This window comes from Malaclemys terrapin, chromosome 5 (genome assembly GCF_027887155.1).
Source record: "Malaclemys terrapin pileata isolate rMalTer1 chromosome 5, rMalTer1.hap1, whole genome shotgun sequence".
In the NCBI taxonomy this organism is placed as follows: domain Eukaryota; kingdom Metazoa; phylum Chordata; order Testudines; family Emydidae; genus Malaclemys; species Malaclemys terrapin.
The window spans coordinates 114,831,596-114,845,584 of NC_071509.1; positions in this window are offsets into that span (position 1 = coordinate 114,831,596).

The following is a 13,989-nucleotide window of genomic DNA, read 5'->3' on the forward strand; positions in this document are numbered from 1 at the left end:
TGGATAAGATTTGATGGAGCATTGCTTATCTCTTTTTGGTACTCTGTGAGTTTTCCTGGAATTTACTAATTCCTCCCCTCAGCCCCGATTTAAGGTTACAGGTGTGATTCTATTAGTTCAGCTAACACCATAAATTCCTTTTTTAAAACAATCTACAATTTCAAAAACAAAAAACCCTGTTAATGCTAAAAAGTCTTGAAATGAGCAGTTAAGAATTCCAGCCATTCCCCACTGCCATATAATCCTCTGTCACTCATTGTCACTCTACTCATCTTGAACGCTGCATCCTAAAATTTACGAAAATATATGCAAAAATCAAAACAGCAAATTAATGGATTATAAAATCCCATTTCCTCTTCAGGGTGTCCATTTCAGATATACCATAAAACTAACACATGCAACAATTTACTAATGACAAAATATTATACATATTTGTTAACAGAATTGAAAATACAAACTTTCAAGTTGTACATACATATACATAAACCTGCAACAGCATAGAATCAACACAATTCATAACACCAGATCAGGTCTATCATTCCATTTCTGTACACACAAATATTCTCCACCTCAACCAGTTTCATCACAGTACAGGAAAACTAAACTTAATGTAATCTAGGACTGCATTTCCTGTCAACATCTATACTCTACATAATATAAAATCAGTTTAATCATTTTAAAACATTGTTCCTCTACAGAACAAAACAAAGGGGAAAGTTCAACTTGGGTGAATGATATAAGCAAAGTCAGATGATATAAAAAGATGGAGGATGAAGAACTTTCCTAACAATGGCAAAAGTCCATCTTGAATTGCATTCCTAAGCAATGAATGACAATCATGAGAATTCTGTTTACAATGACTGTAAAGCATAGATCAATGCTCAGGACAGGAACCTTTACAACTATCATCACAGTAAAGAGACTTGAGCAAAAGGATGTCTGTCCCAAGACCCAAATAGTATTAAGAAAAGGGATGGAGTTTTTCTGAATGAGTTTGACTATGAAGTGACCTCCCATCTTTGTTTCTAGAAAAGAATCAGGAATTACTCCAACTACTGCAACCAATGTGATTGCCATTTTCAGGTACATATTTATCTTTGGTATAGTTCTAGGTCTGGCAGTATTACAAGCCCTCATGGTCTAGAGAAAATCAATCGGGAACTTGTATTCTCCCTGTCTTGTAACAAAAACAAGGGGACATGGGTGGCAGATTATCCCACATCTGCCTAATGCAGTGTTCTTACAGCTTCCTCTGAAGCTGTTGGAGACAGGATACTGGATTAGATGCACTTTGGCTCTGATCCAGTATGGTGATACATTCATTTAGCACAAGTCCATTTTTAATGCCATTGGGCAGTTAAGTGCATTAAACAAATATTTTGTAATTAAGTTGTTAATATTTTCATTCAATAAGTAGTACATTTGTGGGATATCATTATAGTTCTCAAACAGTTGCTTCTTTCTCCAAAACTCTGAAAAGTGAAAGTAAAAACTAATCCTCAAATCATGTTCTTGCTCCCCTCTCTTATATATTTCTCATAGTTTAATTTTTTTTAAACAAGAAATAAAACCACCCATGGGGTTAGCCTTGTAACAAGTTTTTCCAGTCTTTGAAACAATTACATCTTTGTTGATGAGAAAGTTAAATCCAATACCCATAAGTATTTATTTTCATGTGAAGCCGATTAACTAATGATGCTGAAGTCTAAATTTCTTAACACAGCTGATGCCATGGACTGATCAGATTGACCTCTGAGTCATGTGTCTTGAATTTTCAAGCTGCTACCATTGGGCCAAATATTCATGCCTCCAAAAATAACTCTTAGCAATTGTATTTTTTAAGTCTTCCACAGCACAGTCCTTTGCATTTAAGATTAAGTGGGAGTTTGAGCCACAGGGGAGGAAAATATGAGTGTACTGTAATAATGCACCTGTCCTTTAAAGTTCAGAATACATATAATTTATGTTAGCTTCTTCATTTGCTGCAGAAGTCAGTAATAGATCTGACTTTTGGTAGGAGTCTGTTTTTGTTACAGTAATCTTGCACTATGCTCCTGGTCTCAGATTATAACTGGAGGCAGCAGCATCTAAGGATATTCTTCCAAAGCTTACTTTTATTGGTTGTGAGAGAACTTTCTCATCTTTCTTTTTGATGATTAGTTAACAATGTATTCCTCCTATTCCCTAGTGCAAGATGGCCTGGCTGGGTGACATTTTGTACCTGCCACTGCCAGGAGCCCAAGGGAGCTGTGTTATGCCCAGCTTGCTGTGGGCTCTGTAAATCTAAGCACTGAGACTCACTTAGGTACCTTTATATTATTGGCTTTATTGGTTGTATCTGCATTGCATAAATATCCGCACAGTACTGAGTACGCTTCCAAAGTTCTGTCCTGGCAAACCTTAGCCTGATTGTAAAACCTGGAAAGGATTTAATGGGAGCATGTTGCTCAAAAATCCTGTTGCACCTACTTTGCATCTACGTTTGCATTATATACGTTTTTTTAAAATAAGTGCACAGAACCACAGCATTTGCTTGTTCTTAACTCTTTGATAGCTGAACTGACATGTGATAGAAGAAAGTGACTTGTTCTGTGATTCTTTTCCACTATTACATGACACAGTGTCAGAAGTTGACTGAATTTGAACCAGGGTTAATAAAAGGTGATCTAAAACTTCAACCCTTCACAGGCCTTTCAGTTTGATGAGGTGGAATTTTGAACCCAACAAATCTTAACACAGCAATGAAGTACAGATCAAATTAATGGAGATATCCTATCTCCTAGAGCTGGAAGGGACCTTGAAAGGTCATCGAGTCCAGCCCCCTGCCTTCACTAGCAGGACCACGTACTGATTTTGCCCCAGATCCCTAAGTGGCCCCCTCAAGGATTGAACTCACAACGCTGGGTTTAGCAGGCCAATGCTCAAACCACTGAGCTATCCCTCCCCCCGAGTCATTAGTTCATGCAACAAGGAATTAAGCTGGAATCTGGAGATATTTAAAAATCATTTGCCTTCATTGAGAAAGGAGAAGAATAACCATGAAATCATTCTTAGAGAGTTTGATCAGCATTTTGATGCTTAAAATAATGTAATACTCAAATGGATGTTCTTTTACGAGTGTGCAGAGCCCAGAGACTTCATGGAAGCCTTAATAAAGGCACAATATGAACAAGCATAAGAACATATCGAGGTCTGTCTAATAGTTGGAATTTTAAACAAGGGAATTTCAGAAAAATTAATTGTCAGAGTTCACTCTGAAATAGGCCATGCAGTTGATAGTCTGATCTAGGAAAAGTGCAAGTTAATAACAAGGGTGTCATAGAAGTGTGGTACAAGAAGCAGCAAAGAAAAAATTCCCATAGGGAAGAGAGAAGTACAATAAAAAATACTGCTTAGAAGCACCGAGTCCCTGAAAAGTGGGAGGTATAATGAAGAACACATCCAAATGAGGTGTACCCAACCAGCAGAGGCATGTGCAAGAAAGGTAAGAGAGAAGGACATTGGGACAATGTCCGAGGGATGAGAATGATAGCTCAAGCAAAGATGAATGATGCTTGTTTCCTGGCATCAGCATCCAAACACACCATTCTTGAACAGGATTTGTATGCTAAATTTAAAATTGATTCAGATGTTGATGTGTAACACTGGTTTGTAAACATACTTTTCAGGAGGTGTTCTCCAGTCATAAATTGGAACAGCTCTGGGTAGTTCTCAATAGACCCCATGCACAGATAAGATATTTGGATTAACTCAAAGTCCATACTACCTACAAAGGCAAGGAAGTATGTGTTTGACACTTTGATTATTAATGTGGCCACTGCAAGTTACTACAATCATTGAGGTGGGCCTCATAAAACACAAAGTAAAAGTTGGAACCATGTTTGGTGAAAACTACCTGCTTAAAGGACAACTAGTGTGGATTGGACTAAAAAAAGGGCCTTTCCTTGTGTGTTGAATGCAGTCTGGAGGGTTCCAATCTGCCTTCTTTCCACAGTACAGGAGGGACTGGATAGGAGAGGAAGGAATAGTGTACTTAAAGCACTGACAGAGTGATGTGCTCCTATGGGGTTTGTCAGCGTCATAGAAAAAAGGACTATACCATATCTTGAAGGTGATAGAAGCTGTTTGACACAAATATAGAAAAATGTATGCTACAAGAAACCCCATCATAGTTCAAAGAACATGTGATTGATAAAGAGGGCTGGGGGCCAGATCCAGAGGAAGTTACACCTATAGTTGAAATACCATGATCTAAAAATATATCTGAAATGATGAAATTTATTCTTCCTCTGGTAAATTTTTGGAGCACATTCCACAAAAGCCCAGTCTCCTTATTAACTATTTCAAGCAGACTCTGTGTGAATTTGGGAGAAAGCACACGAAAATTTGGTGGATCTAAATTATCTATTGACCACATCCCTGGAACAGGCATTTGATGATGTTTCCAATTCTACAGCCGTTTCAACAGATGCCAGCAGTTAGAGTTGTTGGCGTTCTACTCCAGTTTCAGTGAGATGTTTAAAATCCTGTCGCATGTTGTTCCAGACAGCTTTCTGACGCCGAGATCAAGTACGCACAACTAGAGAGAATGATTGACAAGTCTATGAGCATGAGAGAGATTCACAAAATGTTTGCAAGGTTTTGATAGCTTCAGGATCGTGACAGATCACAACTTACATGTTCTATTAATAAACAATAAAGATTTCAATATGATGCTCCTTAGATGTCTAAGACTGCTCATGCATTTTATGAATTTCAAGCCTCTTTCTGAATATGCACCAGGGAGGTCCTTAGGGGTGGCTGACACCTTATTGAGGAGCCCTATTAATCACCCATATTCTCCGGAGGCTTGGTACGATTCAGTGGCATCTACCTGTGCTCCTGTATCTCCTGCTAGCCTCAGCATGTGAGTTAGGACTGATTAAAATATCCACTAATGCTGATACACAACTGCAAACTATCCATGATTTGAAGAGATAGCCCAGTTACTTAACAGGTCCATATCCAGACTGTGATTTTTATGCAGAAATTCTAATTACCTCATTGTAGTCCTACATTCCTTGCAGAATAACATTATTAGAAGCACCAGGACCTTACAAAAAGCTGGGAGTGAGCCTGAATTTCCGTGTAATAACTCGGCATAGAGCAGGACCGAAAATACAAGGTGGAATTCTGTAAGTCTTGCCAAATGACCAGAGACACAGCTCAAAGAACCTCTCATAACCACCGATTTGCCAGATAGACCTTGGGAAAGGATAGCACTGGGCCGGTGGGAAGGAGGAGGCATGCTTTTCTGGCATTGACTTTTTCTAGATTTGTGGAAATTCTGCTTCTTAGTAGACTCACAAGTCAACTGGGCATGGAAAAGTTCTCATTTTGACATTCTGGAAGAAATAGTTCCTGACTCTGAGCTGCAACTTGCAGGGTCTGAATTCCACACTTTTGGGATGCAATATGATTTCAGACATATTATTTCCAGTCCTCACCACCTATATGGGAACAGGCTGAGCAGTTCAGTTTGCCAAGAGAATTCTAAAACAAAAGGACTCCACATGATCTTGATTGAACCATAGGGCAACTCCCCCATCAGGAGTAGCCCAGCTCATTTGTTTATGGGTTGAAAGTTCAGAACAATTCTGCCACCTTCAGAGATAAATCTTCATTATGTGTGGCCCAGCATTAAGAATGTGAGGCTGATATGCCAAGTCTACAAACTCTACCTTCTTTAACCATCTGAACGTACCCTAAAGCCTAAACCAGGGGATCCAATCCTGATCCCAGTCTGATGAAGAAAACTATGGACAACAGCAGCTGTTATTACTGGATGTAACTGCAAGCTCAGAGCCTACTAACCACTCAGCATTGCTACACAAACAGCTTGCTCCACAACACTTCGGATTGCTTTCTGGTTTTGAATTCTTCCTTGTTTAATGGATTTTTCCCTCTCCTTCATTTTATGGCTGAGGTGCTGGTCACCGTGAGGCTGTACTTGATCCAGAATAGCACTTATCAATATAAGGTATTATTTTCACCAGCTCATGTTTCTGAAGAGTAATCTGCATGTTAAATAACACATGATTTTGTTGGTAGCAGGGAGTAAACATTTTGACCTCAGTCGCTTGTTGCTGTGGTCATTGAACCCTTCCATACAAATGAAAGAGACATGCAGAAATGGCTACATGTTATGTCCTAATCCCTGACCACCTACAATGGACTCAGGTATAAAATAATATACAGTAAAGGCCAAATCCTAAAGTTTTTAATCTGGTTTTATTCAATCCTTACTCAGGCAAAGTATGTTTTGACTCTAAGATGGAATAAGGATTTTAGATTTAGGGCAAATACATTTTAAATTATGAAATTAATAATTAATAAAAACAACGTGCAGAACATAAGACTAAAATATCCTGTTCTCAAAAGACCCATTGTCATCCTGACAGATTCACAATACCATTGAAAAAACATTTACTTCAGTGGAGCCACACTGATTTACACTAGCTGAGAATCTGTCCCTTTGCTGTAGATAGACTTAGTTTTCTGCTTATTGAAATCCATGGGAGTTTTGCTGTTGACTTGAGCATGATCAGTTCCTATATGCTGTATAGCTAGAGGGGAAGAGCTGTCACTCCAGATCCTTAATCCTAGAACATGAAGAAGAGCATGTGCTCCAGCAATATGATGAGAGCCCACGCCCAAGGGTCCACATGTTTGTAGCATCAAGAGATTGTGAACACTGAGAATTCACACAGGAATTGGTTTGTGACTTTCATGCCAACATGCTTAAGGTAGGTCCTGAGATGTCTGTCTATGGATATTGAGATATTATTAGAATTTTACTATTTGATCCAGGTATTTTAGGTATTTAATCTTTTTTTTTAACAACATGTTCTGCATTGCCTGGGAGCCAAGCTCCAAATAAGGCAGGCAAACTCCATACACACAAATGGAGAGGTTTCAGTAGCATTTGGAAACACATGCAAACTCTCAGAATAGAATTCCCCCGCCCCTCTCCCCTTACTAGAGTCTTGTTTCATTTTGGAAAAGTGGACACAGAGGGTTAATTTTCAAAGCATTGCCCGAGAGGTACACCTAACCCTTTCCCACTTTCCTGGCAGAGAAGGATTTGGGTGTGTAACTCCATTTTGAAACTGTACCTCATTGAGCATGACTGTAAATACTATCATATACTACACAACAGCCCCAAACACTCTTGTTTGTAACAGTGATACTCCAGTATTTGGAACGCTCTTGAAAACTGTAGCTACTGTACTTTGGGGCTATTACAGTAAATAAAACACAGTAATTTTTAATAGAGGTATCTAATGAAATGACACAAGAGAATGAGGTAGCTTTCTATACAGTGTACAAGCCAGTGATCACCGAGAAATGTTACCAGATTATTTTTGGCTACTTTGGTACTTTTGTAGAGATGTGGTCTGCTAGATTTAGTAAAATCACTGAGGGCTCCTTTGCATGTTGCCTTATCTCGGTGTATGTAGGGACTTTACATAGTTAACCGCTCTTAGCTTCCTATATACAGTGTAATGATTTCAGTATGGAGTAAAAATATTTACATATCGCAAATGAAAAATTAATATATTTTACCATAATGTAGACATTTATATTCAAGATACTTACTGTTAAGGGACATTCAATAATATTTAGTAGTTCTCAGTGACTTACAGAAATGTTATGATAATACCATATCATACTCATTGTACAATTCATCAGTACTTTTCCCAAATGCAAATACAGCATAATCCTAACTGGATCTTTTTTTTTTTGTTTCCCCCCATATTTGTTTTCTCTATGTAGTATACCGTTAGTAGAAATACATTATAACAAGTGCTTTGCACTTTTGCATTGCGTCTTCCAGCTGAGCTCAGTGCACTTGACAAATGTTAATGAATTAAGCCTCAAGCAGTCTTTTGAGGGAGGGGAAGTATCTTTATCCCCCTTGTATAGGTAAGGAAACTGAGATGGGGAGAGATTGTGACCTACCCAAAATCACACAAGAAGTCTGTGCCAGAGAGGAAAACAGAACGCAGGCCTCCTTGATGCTCAGCATATATACAGATGGAGCAGGTTGAGAACTACCTGTTGTAGACTTTATTTTTTCCCTTTCATTTCCGTATATAATGGCTGAGCAGTTCCTGATGCCACCTTTGCCCTCCCAGGGCTGCCAAATGCTGGATTAGACCCTTGTGTAAGTTAGAGGCTGCTCTAACTCTCACTGGCTGGATAAAGCCCCTAAAGGGCTGCTTTGCCAGCTGGGGATTGCCAGAACACAGCAGCACTCCAGCTATGCCTGCTCTCTCCTTGGCTTGCTCCTAGGGTGACCAGATGTCCCAATTTTATAGGGACAGTCCCGATTTTGGGTCTTTTTCTTATATTGGCTTCTATTACCTCCCACCCCCGTCCCGATTTTTCACACTTGCTGTCTGGTCGCCCTACTTGCTCCTGACATCTCTCCTACATTGTGGGAGGGGGACAGAGTGGTGCAGATCCAACTCTGTTAGCTAGTATCGCCCCCACCACGCCGACCAGGAGAAGCCTAATTTGCCCAGAGAGGCAAAAGGGGCCACCACGTGGGCCAATTTCTGTCCCAATGTGGCTGATAAAACTGTGCAACCAAGCATAGTCTATGCAGCTAGTATACATTGCCATATAACTGAGTAGACAGTTTGTAGGTATGCTGCTGATTGATTGTTAGTCCTGTACACCAATAAAATAATCACTCCACTGCTGGATTACAAAGAAATGATTTCCCAGAGCCCTTTAATGCTGAATCCTCTGCGCCTTGCTCCCTTGAGTAGTCTCCAGTGAAGTCAATGGACCTACGTGTAGGAAACCAAGCAGGAGTTGGCTCCTAGGATATTTAGTTGCATGAAAAGCACTCTGGTAATAGTCAATGACTGAGCCAGGTGTTGCAATTGGGTGGGTGATGGGTCTTTGGTTGTGGTTTGAAGAATGAACCCTCCCCACACTCACCTGGCAGCGTCAGCTCCTGTACCACGGGGCATGGCCTGGCCCCCCACTCTGGGCATTGAGACCTGGTGTATGGGTTCACAGCACCATTCAGGTTTGATCCCATGACAGAGGGGCAGCCGGGTCAAATTTGAGTGAGTGGCATTGCATCCTGGGGTCGCAGTGCCACATGACCCTGTGTGCCATGCTGCAATGCGCAGACCGGGGATCTGGGCCAGGCCCTATAGGACAGCAGCTGCTGCTGCTGGGTGAGTGTGCAGTGGGCTTGCTCTCCAGCCCTTTGTGAAAATTTGTATCTTACACCTCCTTTTGTCAGTTGCACAATATGCTTGACAAGGTGCCTCTCATAGACCTAAAGGCTGTGGCGGGAGGCAAAAAAGTGAAAACGTTTCCCCCCTCCCCGTGCCCTCCATTAGCTCCGCCTCTGGGAATAGTAATGTTTCTGTCTGCTGCCTACTAAAAACACACTCATGATTACTGCATCACACAGATCCTGTCTTGGAGTAGCAGCAAACAAAGTAGCATTACTGCTTGTTTGTTCTCTTCTGAAAACCTTCACATTCTGGCTCCAAGATGGTGCACCCACTCAAGCCTGAATTTGAGCCTCGATAATCAAAAAACTCACTTCTTCCAATAATAAGATGCCTGTCTGCAGATTTAAAATAAGCAGCGAGTTTATTTGATAAACCATCAGTGCCCTTTAAAATCAAGTATAAGTTGTGCCTGCACCAAGTACTGCAGCCTTTCTTCCCACCCTGCTCTCTTTTTCTTGTCTTTCCCCAAGAGGAGAATTGACAGCTGTGGCCTCAAACAGGGTGTGTCTTGGATGCCAAGTTCCGGGATATCGTTCTCACAGTGGCATTTGAGGTCCGTGATAGGCTCTTTGGCATTGTCTCTTGGCAGCTGTGAGGCTGCCTCTGAAGTTGTGTCAGGTCAGCCTGCTTTGTGTATGGCTGGGCCCCTTGCCGATGAGATGCCCCTTACCCTACCAACTGTAATTACTTCCTAATATGGTATAGCAGATCCACATACAAGACTCTGATGATCAATAGGGAAGGATCCAAATAGTCATATATTTTTCACCTTAGATCTATTCAGTGCTTTAATGTTACTTCAGATGAATAAATTGCATTGCAGCTAGCTTTGCTCACTTTTCAGTGCAAGACTCTACCTTAAGTGGATTCTTCAGGAGGTTCTGCAACTCAAATATTTATTCATTAGAAATTTTCTGCATCCCAAGATCACCTCACTGTTTACTCAATACACAATTAAAAATAGATAAATAAATATTGCCAGCAATTGGCAACACAGTTTATTAAGCCTGCTCTCTGCCACCCCCCCCCAAACCAATCCCTTCTGCCCCAGCTGAATGCCCAAATAAGGGAAATGCTAAATTAAATGAATGGAACTTTCACTGTGCTCAGAAAGTCATCAACAAAGGCTCTACTTAACTGTAGGAGGAAGACAGTGCCAGAGTTGGCACCCTTCACTAAGAATGTCTTGCCATCTCCCCCAAGGAGTTCTCAGCAAGTCGCAGCCATGACAATGGAAAGAAGCGCTGTTGATTTTTTACTCTGAAAAACTGGCCTACAATGATGTTTGCGTCTACATCTGTTCATTTGAAATCCACCATAGTATTATGGACAGTATCTGATTTAACTAGACATAAATTAGGAACCCTACAGGATCCTTTTGTCAATGTGTGTATATATATGTGTATCTGTGTGTATCCTCGTGTGTTTTGATTCTCCTCTCACACCAGTTACACACAAACACACACATTTACCTGTGTCAAGCTGGTGTAAGTTAGCCGAGAATCAAGCTAGCTGGAGATATGGGGGCATACAAACTTGTCAGAATAAAGGGAGCTAATTCATTAAACTAATCAAGTGATACTACTCCAAATTTCTCAGGAAGTGTTTGTAAAGAAAACCTTAGAATAAACTCAGACATTTATTTACTATAGAGGAACAAACCTACAGATGAGGAGAGAGAGAAAGTGAGTCATCTGCAGAGGGTTGCAATCTACAGACTGAAATTGACTTTAAATAATTATGTAGTTCTGTTAATTATCCATCTCCCCAGCCAGAACTCATGGGAAAAAAGGTGCACACACACAGTAGCAATGCATCCGATAATTTGCCTACAGAATACAAACGTGTCCTGATAGTCCAAAATTCTAATCACTGCAGCTCCCATTGACTTCAATGGAAGTGTTGAGTGCTCAGCTGCTCTGAAGCTCAGTGCCAGATTTCATCCCGAAGGATCTTGCAGCATGTCTGTGTTCAGATACATAGACTAGGAATCATTTTACTACTATGGGGGAGGATACATTTTTGACCAAGGACAGTGAGACGAGGAAGAGTGCTGTCAGCCACACAAGCAGTCCTATACTCAGGTTTTAGGTCTCATCCTCAATATCCTCACATGGTAAATGGTACTGAACTTTAATGTATCTATAGCAACTCAGAATAATGAAGGTCTGCTTCAATTTGAGCCATTTGGTTCCAGGGAGTGTTGGTATTCCGAAACCTGATGCTTAGCTGATATAGTGTAGTCATCTAACAGAGAGATCTAAAGCATCACCGGACAAAATAACCCAGTGGGCTCTACCTATATCATAAATAAGCAGATCACTAAATTGTTTTTCTAGAATGTTAATATGGTATTCTGTTAAACTGTCTAGCTATTCTATTACATTTTACAAAAATTATAACTTTCAGAAAATGATACCTCTTTGAATTACTTGTGAATTCCTTTGAATATCTTCTAGTTGTCAGGCATCATGTGAAAGCCTACAAGTCAAAATTAAAGAAGTGAAAGTGCCTAAAGTGGATGATGCACATTACAGCTAATGCTGTAATTGCTGTTAGTGTAAGAGCTTTTTCATGGCTTTTTTGCCTTAAAAAAATCTTAACAGAAGATCCTATTAGTAATAGGAATTTTTTAAATTATAACAGAAAAAATATAGAATTCAAGCCATGAAAACCAAATCAAGTGAGGTATTTGGCACATGAATTATTGTGAAATAAATAGTGAGGACAGGAAGCATAATAATACTTAGTATTCCTGACACTTTTCATTATTAAAGTCCTTTACAAATATAAATTAATTAATCTTCATGACATCTCAGTATTATGACAGTAAGAATTATCCCCCATTTACAGATGAGGAAATTACAGAGTTCTGCCTAAGGCCACAGAAAGATCCATGTCATAGCCAGGCTTAGAATTCAAAAAACCCTGGCTTTCAGTTGTATGCCCAGACAACACTAGAATATGCCTCTCACTCTGTGCCCCTCCTGCTTTGCCTGTGGTGTATGGAATAGCATGCAGATTTATATTCCTTGCATCTGCCCCAGGTTAAAGCTGCCTGACATACACTTTCAGCTTGTTGATCATATGACCAATAAGTGTGAGAAGGAAGTGAGCACTACTCAGTAGTGTCTTCAGCACAGTCATGGTCATTGGAAGTATTTTCCACTGGGGTGGTAATTCCAGAGATCCAGATAAGCTCTCGGTGGGTAGGAAACGGCATGTTAACAAATACATCACCCATTTTTCCTGGAGGTTAGCAGAAAACCTCATTATAGTGAGGTGCACTTGAATCCCTCTGCTACTGTTGTGAAGTTGATTCCCTGGCACGACCCTGACTGAGAGAATTCAACTTCAATAGGCATTCTGTACCTGGAGCTTCTACAACTCAGGGCCACTGGGGAGGAACCAGAAGCTGGCTTTTGGGCTTTTCTGTCCAGGACTGTTCCTCAGTTCCCCACTGACAGTCACACTATAAACAGCCACTACATGTTTTGCATCCTTGCCCATATGGGAAGTAATGGTCCTGATTACATCATCTCAGCTCCCTTGTTGCAGCATTTCTCTCCTAAGCACTAAATAATAATATTACCACCTCTCTCTTATATAGTACTTTTCATCTGTATATCACAAAGGTGGTCAGTATTCCTATCTCTATTTTACAGATTGGGAAACTGAGGCATGGTGAGACGAAGGCCCAGATTTTTAAAGGTATTTAGACATTGCTGCACTCAGCCTTGCAATGCCTAACTGATTTAGGAGCCTAAATATCATTTAAAAAGAGATTTAAGCACCAAAGGAGCCAAAATCCCATTGCTTGCTGATGGGATTTAGGCTCCTATGTGTCTAAATCCCTTTTGAAAATAAGATTTAGGCACCTAAATCAGGCACTGCAATGCTGAGTACAGTGATGTCTAAACAGCTTTCAAAATCGGGCCAGACTGAATTGCCTAAAGTCACTCAGCCGGCTAGTGGCAGAGACAAGAATAGAATCCAGATCTCCTGAGACCTGGTCCAGTGCACTCCCTGTATTACGACAGACATTTTAAAATAAGATGCTGTAGCAAACAGCCCATGGTGCATTTGGAAAGCCAGCATGTTCAATTTCCTCTCTTTCTTGGAAATTCCTACTTTGGACTAAGGAAATGAGGCACGATCTCTTTTATCCAGATTTCAGTAACTAATATTAGGTATTCACTTCTGGTTTTGTCAAGTCTGAGGTAGATCTAGCTTTTGGAGATGGAAAATGCCACCACTGAGAGAGCTTCTCTCCAGTTTTTTGGGATCTTCTATGTTTATAAGACAGTCCTGAAATTAATGGGTGACTGGAGGTTTGCTGTTGTCTGACTGTACTGAAAGGGGCGCTGCCTAAGGTAAAGGTTATTCTGGTGTTGGCTGTTCAAACTTTCTCCTTTCTCCCACCCACTATCTGGGATCTGAGATGGAAGGGAAAACAAAAATCCATGGACCTCCCTTCTGAGCCTGTTTTGGGTAGAGGGAAGACAGAGTAAAGAATCAGGGTAAAAGATGGAGGAGAGGTTGAATAGAGCTATGTGTGGGAAAGGGGAGATTGGGAGAATGAGTGTCCTAGGAGTAAAATTGGCCCTGGTTCTAAGGAAAAGGGAGAGATTATTCATCCCCCCCCCTCCTTTTTTGTGGGATTGTGTGAGCCTGACCTGGAGGAGGT